Source organism: Pholis gunnellus (genome assembly GCF_910591455.1).
Source record: "Pholis gunnellus genome assembly, chromosome: 11".
NCBI lineage: Eukaryota > Metazoa > Chordata > Actinopteri > Perciformes > Pholidae > Pholis > Pholis gunnellus.
In genome coordinates this window covers 13,956,481-13,973,388 of record NC_136538.1, presented here as the reverse complement: position 1 = coordinate 13,973,388, position 16,908 = coordinate 13,956,481, and the positions used below count along the sequence as shown (strand labels likewise).

At 44.0% G+C, this 16,908-nt stretch overlaps 1 protein-coding gene across 2 annotated transcripts in view; it reads left to right on the top strand.

Annotated features, from left to right (window-relative positions):
- The window catches only part of LOC306702850 (leucine zipper putative tumor suppressor 2 homolog), a 36,561-nt gene that overhangs the window by 10,725 nt on the left and 8,928 nt on the right, over positions 1-16,908 (top strand). Inside the window, exon 2 of one of the 2 annotated variants that reach the window (XM_079168567.1) lies at positions 5,198-5,294. The gene's annotated coding sequence lies outside the window, so the exon portion shown is untranslated. Of the gene's footprint in view, positions 1-5,197; positions 5,295-8,356; positions 8,486-16,908 lie in introns of those variants that run through there. The other variant, XM_079168566.1, reaches the window with a different exon arrangement.

Genomic DNA, 16,908 nt, shown 5'->3' with positions numbered 1-16,908 from the left:
GGTTCAGTGCGCGCGCTGCTGTGGCCGAGCCTCAGCAGCTGCTCTTAAGATCGGTTACAGAGATAAATTCGACCCCGATCCCATGTCATCTCATCTAATCTGGCCACCGAGGAGGACGACTTGAGATGTGAAATCTTAGAGGAACATTACAGGGTGGAGGAGAGTTAGAGGAGGAGTGTATCGATTAGCCGTTTCACTTCAATGAGTATACGGTACATGTTGAGGTCATTCTCGTCTGGCAGAGGTGGAAAGAAACATTTACTCAAGTGCTGCACTTGAATAAATGAATTTTTTGAGAAACAAATGATGGGTTTATAATAAACTAAAATGTTTAAAGATTGTGACCCTTTAGTGTCTCATTTTTTCTTGTCACATTTCCGATGGCTAACAATGATTTCCCCTTGAAGCTTCTCGATTCGTGACCTTTAAATAACTGTTTGCGGCCCAAAGACGTCAAATGATCCAATATTTTACAGTAAAAGCAAAAATGAGAGAAAAGTAAAACAAATGGAGTTCTGCTTGTGTAGCAAAACTTTGTCATTATATTCTTTCCAACCCTCGTGAATCATCTCACCACCCCTCAGATATAAACAAGCCAGCTGCAACAGAAACACGCTTACACGTTGATAACCTAATATGTAATGATGTATCCATGTTCTGCAGTACTTTTATTGGTAATACGTCTGTACTCTGACATTGTTCTTTAACTTAAGTAAAGGACATCGTACTTCTTCCACCACTGGTCTCGTGCTTTTCTTCCAGGTGTACACTGAAGATATTTAGGAAATGAATTAAAACAAACCTGGAGGGCCCAGTTTTGTACAGGATCTATTCAAATAATTATTTCTCCTATTAATTATTGTAACAACAGCGTTCCCCTGAGGTCTGAATATTAAGTGCGTGTCTTTTTTTTTTAGAAAAGCCTTCATTACATTGCCAGACTTCGACAGGCTGCCCTCTAGTGAGCAGTACTGGATCTACACCGAGCCTGACCTGAGCTCCTTGATCACAAGTGAAGTGCAAACTAACAGCACTGGAGTTTAATATATACAGCAGATAGATCTATCAGAGCAGCACGGGCAAAGGCAGTTGCCATTGTTGTTTTTTTCGTAACCTATAAGATGAATGGCCCTCATTAATCATGGCCATTTGTCTTCAGTTGTAAGAGTAGAAGGTCAGTGATTAAACCTTGTTCTCTGTAGCGTCGTCAACTCTCCATCTCTATATCTCTCTCTCTCTCTCTCTCTCTCTCTCCCTCCCTCGCTCAGAGGTTCAGAGAGAGAGAGAGTTGCATTTCGCTGCCGCTCTGCTCTGCTTTTCATGGCTCTGATGTTGTCTGCCACCAAATCCCTGCTGAATAAAAGTCAGAAATTGAAGCAGCAAATCATGTTTTATGTATGTGTGCTTACACAATGAAAGCAGGCTGGAAAGTGGGCCAAGCATCACACAGGGCATATTATGGCAACAAAGCAGCTTTCCACTTTCTTAGAAAAAAAGCGACAGCGGCAGGCGGCAGTGCCAGGCTCAGAGTACAATATGGGTGTCTGGTTAATGACAGCGAAAATGGAAAGACGGATACATAGAAATTGCAACACCTGGATGCTCTATTCCTGGGAAGTGTTTCACTTTTCCCACCTACTCTATTCTGGTGTTTGTCATTCTTATCTCCTTTGTTTCATTTTGCAAAAGTCACCTTGGCACCGATTTAGCCACGCCTTCTGTGTGACGGTATACTCCTTTATCCTTCACCCTCCTTTACTCGTCCCTCATCAGCACAGCATAGGAACACAGCGGAGACCTGGAGTAACCCAATAACTATAACGATAGAAGCGCTGCGATTAACAGAGTGAGGGCATGCCGGCTGCATAACCTTAATAACACCCTCAGCTGAAGTTAATGCTGCAGCATGCTGAATCATAGTGTCATTGTACTCACATTAACTGCGGTCGCTGCGGTGAGCACATATGCTGCTGACTAATCTATCTACCAGTGATCTATAGGATTAATAATCTCTCTCTAATCTGCACCCATGGGTGCACGTCAACCCATCATACAGGGGTGAAATGTCATTTCTTGATTAGAGATAGTGCTTAAACTCCAAGCCCTGCAGAGATTATTACAGCATCGTCGGTCATGTCGTTTGGCCTCGAAGTGGGTTTTATGAAAATGAAAAGATGGCTCAGATCTTTGGGTTTATGTGTGAATATACTGTACATGCCTGTGTGTGTGTGTGTGTGTGTGTGTGTGTGTGTGTGTGTGTGTGTGTGTGTGTGTGTGTGTGTGTGTGTGTGCGCGTGCATACAGTTCAGTGCATGCGCCTGTTTCTATCAGCCTTTCCTTGATTTGTAGACACACTAGCCATGTGACTGTATGGCAATGGCGGTCGGTCAGTCCAGTACTTTTGGTCCAGACTGAAATTTGGCACATACATTCGTGGTTACCCGAGGATGAATCTTCGGGACTTTGGTGATCCCCTGACTTTTCCTCTGGCGCCACCATGAGGTTGATTTGTGGTTTTGAACAAAATGGCCCGACAACTATTATATGAATTGCGATGAAATTGAGTTCCTGCATTCATGTTCCTCTTCAGGATATTAGGACGACTTTGGTGATCCCTTAGCTCATCTTGTGCCATCATTAGGTCAAAATTATGATTTGTCCAATATTTCAGTTATTGACAAAATACCAGACAAAAACCTCCAGATCTGGAGAGCAAAGCCAATGCAGAAGTGCCTTAAACTTGCATTCTTTCTAAAAGCCAGCAAGGGGCAACTTCTCTGGTTCAAAAAAGAAGTCTGATTGTGTAGAAGTCTATGAGAAAATGACCCTACTCCTCACTTGATTCAATACTTCAGTAAACATGTGTTTATGGTCTCAATCACCAGTTTCTGTGATTGCCAGGTCGCTACGAAGGCATTGTCCAGTCTGGGATTTTTTTATGTTTTTCATCAACTTTAACCCTTTCACAGTGTGTTTTCAGTTCATTCAAGTTAATTGAAACCATTTGGTTACCTAGAATGTCTCATTCAGCGTTCGGTTGTTAGGCAAAAATGCCGAACTGTAGGCTTCTAAACATCATTTTACACATCAATGGGTGACTACATCTACTTCCTATTTACAGTCTATGCTAAACACCTGCTAAACAAATGCTATTCATATGTCGAAAGTTACCACTGTGATAACTCTCTTTCTCCCTGGATTGAATTTCATTGTCACACCGGTACCCTGCATTTATTCAACACAGATCTTATTCCGTCTGAATCCCTGTTCAGCCCTCCATATCTGTTATATTTGTACAGTTTATATATACATTACCTAGAATAATTATCAACTTAAAAGGGGGTGAGACATCTGAATAAACCTCCACCCTGTTGTTTCACCAATTTCAGCCAGAATCCTCCCCTGTGTCCCCCAGGGAAGACTTTGACCATCTGTCCTCCTGGGGCTCCCTGTTAGGACAGACTGATGTCTTTACCCCCGTCAGCTGCAGATGATCAGGCTGTGTCACGCACTTGTTCACAATAACAAGTGCAGGGCATGTGGCCATTAAATCAGGCCTCAAATGGCTGAAACTCAATAATCATCTAATGGCAGGAATCCCAGATCCTGATTGCCACTTTAATCAGTTCCTATCTTCCCCTGAAGCCGAACTGACCTCCACATTTCGTGGAAATCCATTCATAAGTTTGCGAGATTCTCTGTTGACCGACCAACATATGATTTCACGTCATGTTTTCTTCATAATAATGCTCTTTGAACTTCTCTTCTTTTCCGCTTTTGCCTGTATTGTGATGACGGGTAAACAATGCGCAGTAATGTCATTATGCCGTTCATGGAAGCTGTATGATGTTTTCATCCATTGTTGATCAAAGCTTGACCTGAATATCTGATTTTCTATGCAGCCAAAAGACAACATTCAACTCCGGCAGTTGCTTTGACAATGCATTTGTATGACTGTCCGTATTTCTACAGTCTGTCTGTTTCTGGCAATAGCTGTGAAAGAGCCAGCATCTGTTTGTGGCTCCTAATAGCAGCTCTGAGGCTCAGGACTGACTGACCCCTGCACTGGGACACGTAAGCCAAAATCAATAGTCGTATCGGATCACTTATCAGAATGTAACAAGCTGACTGATTACCTCATTGGCTGCTTGTGTGGAGAGTGGAGAGGTGGTAGGAAAGGAGCAAAGCGACAGGGTGAGACGAGAAGATAAAATAAATCATCAATGAAAAAGGGCAAATTTGCATTTTTGGAAAAGAAGATAATATCAATAGTGGACAAATGGAAGAAAAGGTTATTTATTTTATTGGACACCAGGGAGTGGTTATACTGACTAAATCAAACTTTTTTTACCAAATACCTTGGCACTACAGTCTATGCTGATATTTACACACAAGAATATTGTTTAGTTCTGTGGACATGACAAGTAAATGCACACATTGCTCACCTGAACTCAGATAAGCTCAGAGATTTGTTTTGATTAACTCTTATGCAGCCCAAACCAGGAAACACTGATTCAAGATATTACATTATAACCAAAATCAATATACCACCAAGCTCTACTGCCTTTTTACCTCATTTCCTTTGATAATTTTGTTTCTCTTTTTCTCTTCTCCCCTTTCTATGAGTCAGAGAAGTCGTTCGTTCTCCACACTTTGAAGCAGGAAGCACATGCAATGACAGAATCTCACATTCATATGTTACAATGAACGTTCAAGCACTGAAACCACACTGTTCAAGGGTTAAAGGTGTAATACAAAAACACCAAAAACGTACAGACTGGACCACGCTGTGGCAGCGACATGTCAAGGTAGCCACGCCCTACAGCACACCCTGCTATATGGTCTATTTTACTATTTCATGGTAACTGGAGTAATAAGTCACATGAGACTTTTATAAAATCAGACTTCTTTTTGCAACCAGAGGAGTCGCCCCCTGCTGGCTGTTAGAAAGAATGCAAGTTTAAGTGACTTCTGCATTGGCTTCACTTGTCAGACCCGGGGGTTGCTGCCTCGGCATTACAGAGTTGTACAGTGAGTTTCACCTCATCATTTAGATGTTCGGCCTGCAACTTTACTGTTTCTGTTGACTCTCGCTGCTCTCATATTGTTGAGTGAACACTGGGCTTGCATAAATGCTGCAAACATTAGTGTAATTTGAGGTCAGGTCAGTATTAACACTTTGTGTTGTTTCCCTCAGGCCAGAGTGCAGGAGGAGAGGCTCAGAGAGGAGCGAGGTCCTGGGATGAGAGCTTCCCCCAGTCCTTCAGGCGGAGCACGCTGGGAGACACTCTGAGGTAAAGAACAACACCAAAAAATAAAACACCCTCTGCAGACAAAACCCTTCTCTGACGACGTTGACCTTCAATATTTGCTGACTCACGCGTCCCCCGCTCTTCCTACGCCTCTTGTTCTCTCTCTCCCTCCCTTTTCGGTGGTGTTCTTTTTCTCTCCCGTCTTTCTGGGCGCTCGGGACATTGATCAATGGTCTCACTTCTTTGTGTGGGCTCAGTTTGGAGTGACCCGCTGTGGTCACTTTGTCACACAGATGCACACACACACACACAGTTATGGAAATGGGGGTCTTGGCCTCCGTCTTTGAAGTGTCCGGTTAGGGATTGGGTTTGGAGATGGATGACAGTTAGAGTGTGTGTCACAAGGGGGGAGGAAGCTTTAGAGGAGGAAGAGATGAGGGGTCAAGGGGTCAGATATTTGTGGCTAACCCTGTGTTGTTCCATACGGCAGCCGGGTGACAGCAATACCTCAAAGAAGTCAGAGAAGGTGTGTTAGTCCGTTTACACATCACATTTTCTCTCCACTCCCTCCTCAGCAAAGCCTCCCTATGAACTAGTTTGTGTCAATCGTTGTTGGCTAGCTCCAACACCGCTTTTTGTTTGTGTTTGCGTGACGAGCAGTCCCACAACAATGAGTTCAAGGCCTCACAGTAAACGGGGGTGTTTGTGAGATATGTAGGGTGATAATAATGTGTGGTCCACACAGCAGCAGCTGTCTTCCTCTCTTCTTTCCACCGTCTCCATTACAGATCTCCTGTCTGCTCTGCTCTCCGTCTTTCCTCCAGTCAAGCTCAGCCTGTCCCGGCCCAGCTGTCCCCTTCCTTCATTAGTCGGCTCCCAACGATGCCCACTGCCTGCTGAGGCAAGGTCACTTTCAAAAATACATAGTACCTACAGTACCATGTAAACAATCATTATAAAAGCCTGCAAAGATGCATTTTAGCATCTCTCAGGTCTTTGTTATCATTTTAAGATAAAATAGAAACTCCTGCTGACTCTCTCTCTCTCTCACACACACACACACACACACACAGACACACACACACACACTGTAACACACATACATAATAGACTCAAAGCTTTCTGGTGTTGTATTTTCAGCATGGAGACGGGGGCTGTGTTAATGGCAGTAAAGTGCCAAGTCAGGGAACAGAAGTGAACTTTCTTCTCACTTGTTACCGTGGGACCCAGAGGGAGGTGCAGGGCAGTTCCAGTAAAGAGACACACAGTCACTCTCTACAGCATTACTCAGTCCTCCTAGAAGCACAGAAGGTAAAACCTAAAGTGGATCGTCTTTTGTGTAGCACACAGCAGAGCAGTCTATGTGTGATTTGTAAGTAGCTGTATAGTAGGTACGTTTACCATGTTAACCATCTTAGTTATGATTATTATGGCTAGAGGAGAAGTCAGGGGATCCTCCATGGACTGTTTATAAGAAGTGGTTTATGGAAGGAAAAAAATAACAGCCTTTTAGTACAACCGAACACTCAACGCCATGGTAGTAACCTGCTAATCACAACGTAGCCCCGCCCTAAAGCATACCCTGCTTTATCATCTATTTTACTCTAAGTGGGACCATAATTTACTAAATGAACATCCTGCTGTATTGAAGAAGACTTGAAACTAGCGATTGAGATCATAAACTCTTGTTTACAATGTTTACTGAGGTAATAAATCAAGTGAGAAGTAGGGTCATTTTCTCATAGACTTCCATCCAACCAGAGCAGACACCTCTTAGAAAGAATGCAAGTCTAATTTATCAATTCACCGGAGTCATTAGCAATCATCCTCTGGGAAAAATGGCTATATTTACAAACGTTCATGGAGATCTATCCACTAGTTTCTGAGATATTTCAGTTTTCAGTCAAATTGACTAGCCAACAGTCCACGAGCAAAGCAATTGCAATTGCAGTTGCAATAAGTGTGTTTTGCTGATTTTCTTTGTATTGTTTAATTTCAATTTGAATGTCCTTGTGATGTTTCACATTTTACTGACACTTAGTTCATTGGCTGCCAACCAGGTTTCAAGATAAACCTGAGAGGTCACAGGACAAAAGGATAAGAAAGAAAAGCAACATTCCTGTCACACAAGATAGTATTTAGTTTTTATGTAATTGGTCAAATGTTTGCTTTTTTCTCAGGAAGTAATACCTACCTCCTCCAGCTGCTTAGTTTTTTTATTTTTAAGAAACACATCCTGAGAACAATGATGATGAGAGGTCACAACAAGGCTTCTTCTGGTGGTGTCACATGCCACAAATGTAGAATAATGTATAATCAACAGATTAATTGATAAGGAATCGCTATTTGCAAACAAACAGCATCAACACATCTCTCAAAGTACAAGCAAAACCTTTTGAATCCCTCTCCACTCATTCTGTTACCTGATTAATACTCTGCACAATAGAGCGTGTGGAGTGTGCAGACACAAGATGAGAAGAAACATGTTATGTAATTTACCCCATTTGAGTGAATTGACCCCCTCCTCCCTCTGTAGCGGCTGCAGCTCCTAAAGTAGTCGATGTTGTTTGATAATTGCACTGCTGTAGCCAAAGGATATAGATGCTGAGCATTTGGGTGACAGGACGTGTTCCCCTGAATGCCCCTGTGGGTTATTCAGCTCACACACACACACACACACACACACACCAAACAGAAAGAGTGGATGAAATAAAATAAAAAAAGCTCAATCTGACGCAGGATTGTGTCGATGCAGAATGTGTGAAAGAGAAGGGGATGGATGAAGCTGGGGCTGAAAAGAGAAAGGGGTGGAGAGAGAGAGAGAGAGGCAGAGGAGAGTAGTGTGTGTGTTAAAAGAGGGGAACCAGAGGCAGGGGGGCTGGCAGACAAAAGTGAGAGAAGGGAGGGAGGAATGAGGAGAAGGAGGAGGGGGAGGCGGCGCTAAGGCAGACAGCAGGGAAGGAAAGCTGAGAAGAGGAACAGTGGAGTGAAGTGAGAAGAGAGGAGGAGGAGGAGGGCTTCCATTTGAAAGTCCTTGTGTCAGGATATGAGGTCCTGGCACGCTGCAGGAAGCTGGAGTGTTGTAGAGAAGAGGTAGACGACGGGGGAGACGAAGGAGAGACGGGGAGAACCTGAGCCAGCAGAGACTGGAGTGATTTGTACTTTTTATTTTGTATTTTTTTACCCTGAGGGACGGAGACAAGTGGAGGCAGCGATGCAGAGCTCTCACTGGGGTGAGTGTGGAGCGAGGGAGAGAATGTGTGTGTGCTGGTGCATGTGTCTGCATAATGAGTGTGTGTGCGTCCTAAATTCTCCAAACTCAGGCTCTCTTTACCCTGCCCTTTATCCCAGTTTGGCTCCGTTCACATTTTTAAGAGAAATTTGCCTGAGGAAACTTTGTATTCATGAGCACCTTGAGTCAGTGTGAAGCCGCTTAAGAGGGTGTCAATTGGGCAAATAATGGGAGGTTTGTAACGGAAAGAGTTTGAGACAAAAGTTGCTTGGCAGGCCCATTAACGCGCCAACACTGATTTTAACAGGACTGGAAACTAGTTGTGGAATGTCAGTGAAGGCCAAAAAGTTGTTGTCTTCTAAAATCTGGATGAACTGAGATCTAACTGGACAAATAATGAAAACTTGGGTTTCCTGTCATTTTGCCAGAGATTGAAAGCAGCTGGATGATTCACAATCAGCTGACTGGCATTAGCTTGAAGTTAGTTTTCTAAAGTTGTTAGCTGCTCTAAATGACTCTGGAGACCTTTGGCCCTCACAAGCCAGGACAGACAGACCCGCCAGCTCGGATTTGTCGAGGTGGGGTGATGAGCTTTTGGTGTGACCCCAGGTCTTCTAATCCCGACCCTGTAATCTGCTCATTACGGACTGGTGGGGTATTGATTTAAAATGTCAGCCTTTTGAAAAGCTGTCCCACCCTCTGGACGGTTGGCCTGGAGGAGGAAGAGGAAAGAGGAGGAGGAAGGTGTTATTCAATCTGTGTGCACACACACACACACACACACACACACACATATTCAAGATAAGAAAGAGCATGAGGCAGCAGATAGATTTCTACCAGAGCAGACAATTAGGCTGCATCTCAGAAGTGTGACCAATACAAAACGTGTTTTTATCCAGAAGACTCAAAGGGGAATCTTGGGCTTCTTTTGATGATGAAGCACTTTGGGAGACACAGGCTGCAGTTGTTTCTCTTCTGTCTTCCCTATGCGTGTAATTACAAGACTCCTCGTGTGCCCTGGGCCACATATTGTAGTTTCTCATCAAGTTTTGTTATGGCCCAAGAGTGATGTGTCAGCATGGTATGTTTATAGTCGGGACGGATAGAGGGCCATCCGTTCACTCGACTCTTTGTCTGTTTGACCGTGTCATGTTGGGGTTTTCGTTTGAGAGAAGACTGTAATTACCCAGACTGGGTTTTGGCGTTTTGAAGGAGTGGCGTTCCGCTCTATAAACATCGCGGCTGTAGACGAGCAGGTGACGAGGCGCAAATGTTGACGGAAAGTTTAGCTCAAGGGGGGGGGGAGTGGGGGGACACAGAGACAGAGAAGATGTGTTACCTCATCTGCTCTGAACAAAACAAATGAAGTAAATGTGTCTCACGCGTTGCAGGTCACATACGTAACGCTTTCCAGCTGTGTTGACTCATGCTTCCTGTGTGGTTGTATGTGTGTGTATGTACAGCATTAAGTAGCTCCAAATAAAAGGTAGTGGGACCTCTTTCTCCTTTGGTTTCCCATCACTTTCCACTTCTTTCCTTAGGGTCCGATAGCCAGGTCCAAGTTGGTAAAATACTCAGATTTGTTAAACTGGACCAACAAACAACTCATCAAATCTCTCTCTCTCCCTTAGATAGTCTTAAAGGAAACAAAAAAACATACGTTAAAGGATTCGAAACAGGATTCAGCTTCTATTTTGACTCCCTGTCCCCGGCTTCGTTGTTTTCCAGTAATCCCGTCGAGCTAAATGTCATGCCAGGTATTTATGAAAAGCCTCGAGTTGAGAAGCATGGTGGAAGACTGAGAGAGAGAGAGAGAGAGAGAGAGACAGAAACACAGGAAGACCGAGAGACAGCGAGAGATTAGACGTCGGCCTGGCCTCTGTTCAGTTTGCTGAATGAGTGTTTTCCACGCCAGTCTGTCCCCCCCCTCCCCTCCATCTTTCTCCAGTTTACAGCGAAACGGACAGTGCGTCTGAATACGTGTGCACGTGTGCTTCTTTTGCCTCGTCAGATATTTTCTCAGATGAGTGGAGGTGAATTATACATCGAAGCTGGCACAGTTTAAGTGAGGCGTTGCTGCTTATGTAATAGCTGCTGTGGAACTCATTTGCCTGGCTGTATTTAGTAGCACTGTGTGTGTGTGTGTGTGTGTGTGTCGGTAGCATTGTGTGTGTTATATACCGTGATTTCACTCTGAAGCTGTGACACCTTTGCTGAGCAGATATTGTGGCCTACACTGAAGCCTGGTAGTAAGTTAACTGCTCTCCTACAATCAAGGCTCCTGTCTCTTCCCTCCTCCTCTTCCTCCCTCACATTCTGGGTCACATTGTCAGTCAAAGTGTTGTTGCTTTCAGTGTGAGATAACTGGCCCCTTCTTCTCTGCTCTCTGCCCTCTGTTCAACTGAAACAATGGCCTTCCACTGTTCATACAGCCAAAGCAGCAGGTGGGTTAGGAAGGGAAGTTTAGGGAGGGAAAACTTTACTCTTCTCTCTACATTTGGGACAATGAGAAAGCAGAACAGACTGAGGGCCTGGATTTTCCAAAAATATACTTCAGTAAACGGCATGCTTAAGTCAAAATGACCTGCACTGATGAGAGATCAGAGCTGCCCCTAATTATTGTATTAAGTCCAAGTCAAAGAGTGAAGGCTGAACCGGCCACCGATCCTGACAGACAGTAGTCTACTGGCCAGACTAATCTCTGTGTCTCTACCACCGGCATTCTTGGTATTTCCAGTGTCTGCGGGTCTGACCACTGACCGCCGCTGGATAACTGTCAGTGACTGGAAAACCTCCTGGAAAATCCAACATTTGGAGCGGACCAGGAATGTCCCCTTTTTTACCGATACCTCAATTTCCTCCTATGCCAGCTGACTGTAAACCAGCACTCTTCAGCTCTCAAGTGCTGTGCGGGGCTGTGGAATGAAATGTGCATCCAGACTCAAAAACTGTACTTATTTGTTTGGATAATTCCTAACTTTACTTAAGAACAGTTTTGTTGTCACAGTCAACCATCAGAAACTCCAGGAAGTCACTGCTCCCAGCCAAGAAATAGTTCAGGCTCATAATCCCTCATGAAGTCACAAGTTGTCATTTTCATACAAACAAACATGTGCATGTTAATTAGTTATCTTTAGAGGTGCTGGTAGGTGGATTTTGTTCCCTTTGGGCCGAGCGGGCTGCCTGTTTCCCCCTGTTTTCCAGCCTAAGTTAAGCTAACAAGGTGCTGAGCTGTAGCTTCATATTTGCCGTACAGACATGGTTAGTGGTATCAATCTTCTCTCATCTAACTCCCGGCAAGAAAGCAAACAAGAGAATTCCTCTTGAACTTTGGCTTCTGGCTCCATATGTTTGAAAAAAGGTATTTTGTTGAAAAACAATGACAGCTTTACTTTTAATGTATACAGTAATGAAGTACAGCGTGGTGAAGCTTGACGTGGGCACAAACATATGCTTTGCAATGGCTTGACTAAATATTCATGCAACCTCTATTCCTTTAGTCAGCTAGTTGTGTCTGTGAAGAGACCAACAGGACAACTAATTTCAAACAGGTCCTTTAAATAAGCATGCGATTGGCAGTTTGTGTCCCCAAATGACTATAGTGTTTCCACACGGCTGTGACGCTACTTTCATGTCATTGACGTCTACTGCATCCCATTTCAATAGATTGCTGGCTGCTCTCTCTGTCAACCCCCACAGGGACTGTGTGAGTTTCTCTGCAGTTATATATGCGTGTGTGTGTGTGTGTGTGTGTGTGTGAGTGAGCGATAGAGTCGAGGCTTTGGTCACCCCACTTCTCCAGCAGCCTCTCACGTTGGAATTGAGGCCAGATGCTTTGAGATGCTAAAGAGGCCAAACTGTCTGCTGTCAGACTGTCACACACAAAACTCACTCATTCACCGTTTCACTCACTCTTTCTCTTTCTTCCTTACTTCCTTTTCCCTCTTTCCCTCTTTCCCTTATCCTGTCTCTCTATCTCATTTTCGTCCCTGTGCATGAAAAATGTGGGCCTCCGCTGCCATAGCAACGCTCCCAAATAGAGGGAGAAGCTAAAGTCCGTAACAGCAACAAGTCGGTAGTAAAAGAAGAGAAGGGGAAAAAACAGCACTGTGGGAGGACCTGTTGCCAATTACTCCCGCACACTTTTTCACTTTTTAGAAACCTTATTTCTGTGGTTTTCTTTGTTTTTTTTTTTATCACCACAGAAAACCCGAACTCACAACTTGTGTTAAGCTACAATGACCTTGTTACTTTGCCAAAAGAGGACAATGTCTCCCTGGTCTGAGTGAAAAGAGACTTGGCAGTGAGGGTCTGGGTTAATGAGGACTGAGTAGGTCTGCACGCATTCAGCAATCTCGCACACACGCACACACACACACACACACACACACACACACACACACACACACACACACACACGCGCGCACGCTGCAAGACCTTAAAGCCAAGCCATGTGGGGGTAGGTGACAGTGAGCGACCACTCAGACAGACAGTCATTGTTTTGGAATGGAGGCATATTATAACCTCAGGTCTTCTGGCAAAACATTAAAAGACTTCAACTCATTTTACAGTGGAGTCGACTGACTTCACTCCAATACCATTTTCTTGCCTGTTTGAAGTTTTACTGTGGACTTTCAGTGAGTGGATGCGTGACAAATAAATGGGAGAGTAGATTAGGTGTTGAGTGATTGCCTCGCTGAGGTATTGTGTGTGTCAGTGTGTTGCTGCCTTGCCCGTACATGTGGATTTTCTTTTGTTGGCAGTCGTGAAGGATTATTGCGACTCACCTAGTTGATTTCCTCTCTACCTCTGTCTCTCTGTCTGTCTGTCTTTCTCTCTCTCTCCATCCTCAGGTCAAGGCCACCCAGGTTCTGTTTACCAAAGTTGAAGTGTTTGGGTCTCACTGACTACTGTTTTGTGTTTTGTTCAGTGAAACTCTACCAGGCAGTGACCACCCATTAAAAAAAGAAGTTAATGAAATGGTTATGAATGATTCGTACTATCACTCCTATACTGATACTTTCGCCCTCGTCCACACAGTGCCCGCTCTGATCTAACAATGTTATACTTTCCACCTGTTGCTCTCCTCTTCACACTGGCTTTGCCTTCGGTTAGTCACGCTGTGGTGTTGCTGTTAAAGAAGGGGCAGATGAAAATCTAGCTGCACGGAGCAGTGAGCAGGGAGTCGTAGGAGAGGGGGGATGGAAAAGAAAGGTAAGGAAGAGAGGAAAGGGATATGGGTGAAAATAGTCAGGAACAGGAAAGAGGGATGAAAGTAGAGGAAGGAGGTGGAAGACCTAAAGAAAACCATGGAAGTTTGTCAGGAGGATGTCACCTTGTACCAATGGTTCAATCTGCACTAATCATTGTTTTTATATTAATAATGGACCGAATGGCTCAAAGTGAAAGGGGTCGCTGAGAGTTAACACACAACTCTACTTTAGCTCATTGTTGTTTAAAGCTCTAAAAAAATATCAACATCTGTATATTACCTGCTCAGCACCAAACACAGTGGAGCATTTATCAGCTAGAGAGCCAGATAGTTCCCTCAGGAGACCAAAACAGAGTTCAAAGAAAGGTGAATATTGGACATATATGTAGTGTCCACATGATTCCCAAGTAAAAGCTAATGTGGCTCCTTGTCTGCTGTATATATGTAATTAAGCAATTGTTTGCTAACATGCTTGCCATCAAATTAATAAGGTGATAATGTGTGAATGTTGTGTGCTAAAAATAATTCTTGCCGATTTAAGTGAGACAGAGTTGCAGAAAATGTAGTTTTATCAAGTAATCATTTAAAGCTATTCATGGAGCAAAGAACGTTTTCTGGTTCCACCTTCTGCACTTTTATCAGCCAGCACACTGGAAACATTGCATTTCTATGTATCTCCAAGCATTAGCATAATGGCTAGCACCACACTTTTCTAGTATTCACATTATCCACGTTTTAACAAGCTTCCACAACAAATCTGCTGCCTTTGCCTTTCTAGATCTCATGACAACGTGCACCCATAAACTCTCTGGTTTTCCAGGACTTAGGACGCTTCAGCGGGGTTTGTTTTCAGTGATAGCTCACGTCACCTAAGACTAACCAAAAGACCACAGTGCAGTGTCTTTTTTATCTCTCTTTTGTCTGTTATCGTTACAATATCTAAAAGAGACAGACATGTGGAAGTAAGATGATAAAAAAGAGAAATGATGTCTGTCTTCACATTGGATTTTCCTTTTAAGAGATCTTAAGGTGCTCAGACCTCGGCGTCTATGTGCCAAATAATGTCTGAACAGGATTATAGATGCCTGGTGCCTCTATGGAGCCGCTCTTTGGGCTACCTGGTATTGGAATTCCCTTAAACCCCCACCCAGCCCGCCTTTGTGTTCTTGCCGTTAAACCCACTTCTTATTCTTCTGACATAATCCCGCTTTTTCTAACTCCGCCCTGAGCCCAGCAGAGTGTCCGGAAAAGCTTGGAGGTTGCATGTGATTGTGAGGGGCGATCTGCTGAATAATGGGCTTCCTCTCCTGGCTAATATTGGCGTCACGAACAGACTTACCATGCTGGGATTATTTCCCCATCACTGACCCCACTTCTGGATCCTGTTAGCGAGCAACCTCTGAACCCCTTTCTTCAGTCAGTTTTGCTCCTACTGATCCTGGGCCAGTTGGTGGCATGTGGAGGATAAACTCTCACAACCACTTGGTGTATTTCCAGTTCCTGTCAGAAGCAGTGAGGATGCTTTAAAGCCATTCAACAATCGTTTGATAGTTTTAGAGTGTCAGGAAGTGGAGTAAAGTGGCCCTGGGTTGACCCCGTAATAGTTGGCTGCAACACTATTGGAGTTTATTTTTGAACGACGAATCAAATGCCTCGCTGACAGAAACGCCTCATGAAAGACTATCAGAATGATTTCAGGCACTTGAGATGTTTTCTATTTTTAGTGACGATGTTTCCTCTCTTCTTGTCTTCTGCTGCTGACAGCAGAGGAGGATGTGTGTAATGAGGAAGGTGGAGGAAGGAGTGGAGGGATGGTAAAAGTGTTTTCACTTTCTCAGAGGAATGTAGCCAAGAAGTGGAGGAGAGGAGGGCTTCAATAACTTTAAGAAACAACAGTGAGCGACATCAGAGGGGGAAATTAGCTTTTGGGATTTATTGCCCGAGTAGCCAGAACAAAAACAGACCATTGGAGGTCAAAGGGGTGGGAGGGCAGAGTTAGACCAGCTCCCCTCCACTCATCAGGGGGTCACAGGGTTAGCGCTGAGGGGGGATCACGGTTGACGGTCACACAGGGTTGTTAATTCTATTATCCCTGCCTGAGAGGTCCTTGTCAGGCCTGGGAGTGAAGGAGAGGTGGGCACGGCTAGATAAAAGGTGAAAGGAGGCTCTGAGGCGTGATTATTTTCGGCATGGGAAGAGCTCACATACCACACATATCTTAATCTCCTTGACTCATGTGTGCTCATGAAGTCTGTCTCCTTTCTTTTCACTCCTCCTCACTCCCTGTCGCATACTCACAGACATGCTCACGATTTAGTCAATATATAGCCAACCGGCAGGAGTTCAACCACCCCGCTGTGTGATCATTCACAAATAATTAGACCGATTTTGTTTTTTCCTCAGTTCCCATGTAGTGCTGGATGAGACACTTTTTTGATCCGACAGCCGCATCATTTGAAGCATACTGAGGCCCCCGGGGCTAACAGAATACAAGCTATTGTTTCACAATGCTGTGCTGCACTTAAAGTTAGAGGAACTTTTAACTGGTAATGAAACAGACTCAGTGTAATACTGATGCCTCTGTATGACCTACATAAGTAAACGAGACCATCAGCAAGACGATTGGCTGGTTTTTATATTTATTCTTAAAGCTTGCTTGGAGGGAAAGGATGCAAGAGAGAACCAGGACTGCACATAGTAGGCTGTCAGACAATGGTGCAGCAAAATGAAAGGTTTTCTAAAGAGATTCTGGTGCTCGGAAACACTTCACACCGAAATCAACACAATCAATATCAACACAAAATAGTACATGTTTTTTGTTTGTAAATGGTAAATGGACGTATAGCGCTTTTCTAGTCTTTCCGACCACTCAAAGCGCTTTAACACTGCTTGTCATCATTCACCCATTCACACACTGATGGCAGGGGCTAAGTGACACCAGTGATTCTACCACATTCATACACCGTAGACACAGCTATCGTAGCACAGCTACAGGAGCAATTTTGTGTTTAAGTGTCTTGCTTAAGGACACATAAGCACAACCTTTTATTATTTAACAGTACAATAATGTTCTGTAGTATTTTCTTTAACTAAGCAACCGATCTACTTCTTGTTCACACCGGCACCCGCATGCCCGGTGTACGTGAATAGTCATGTGATATTTGTTTTGAGGCATGTTAGTACGGAAATCATTACTAAAACGGCGCTGAAAC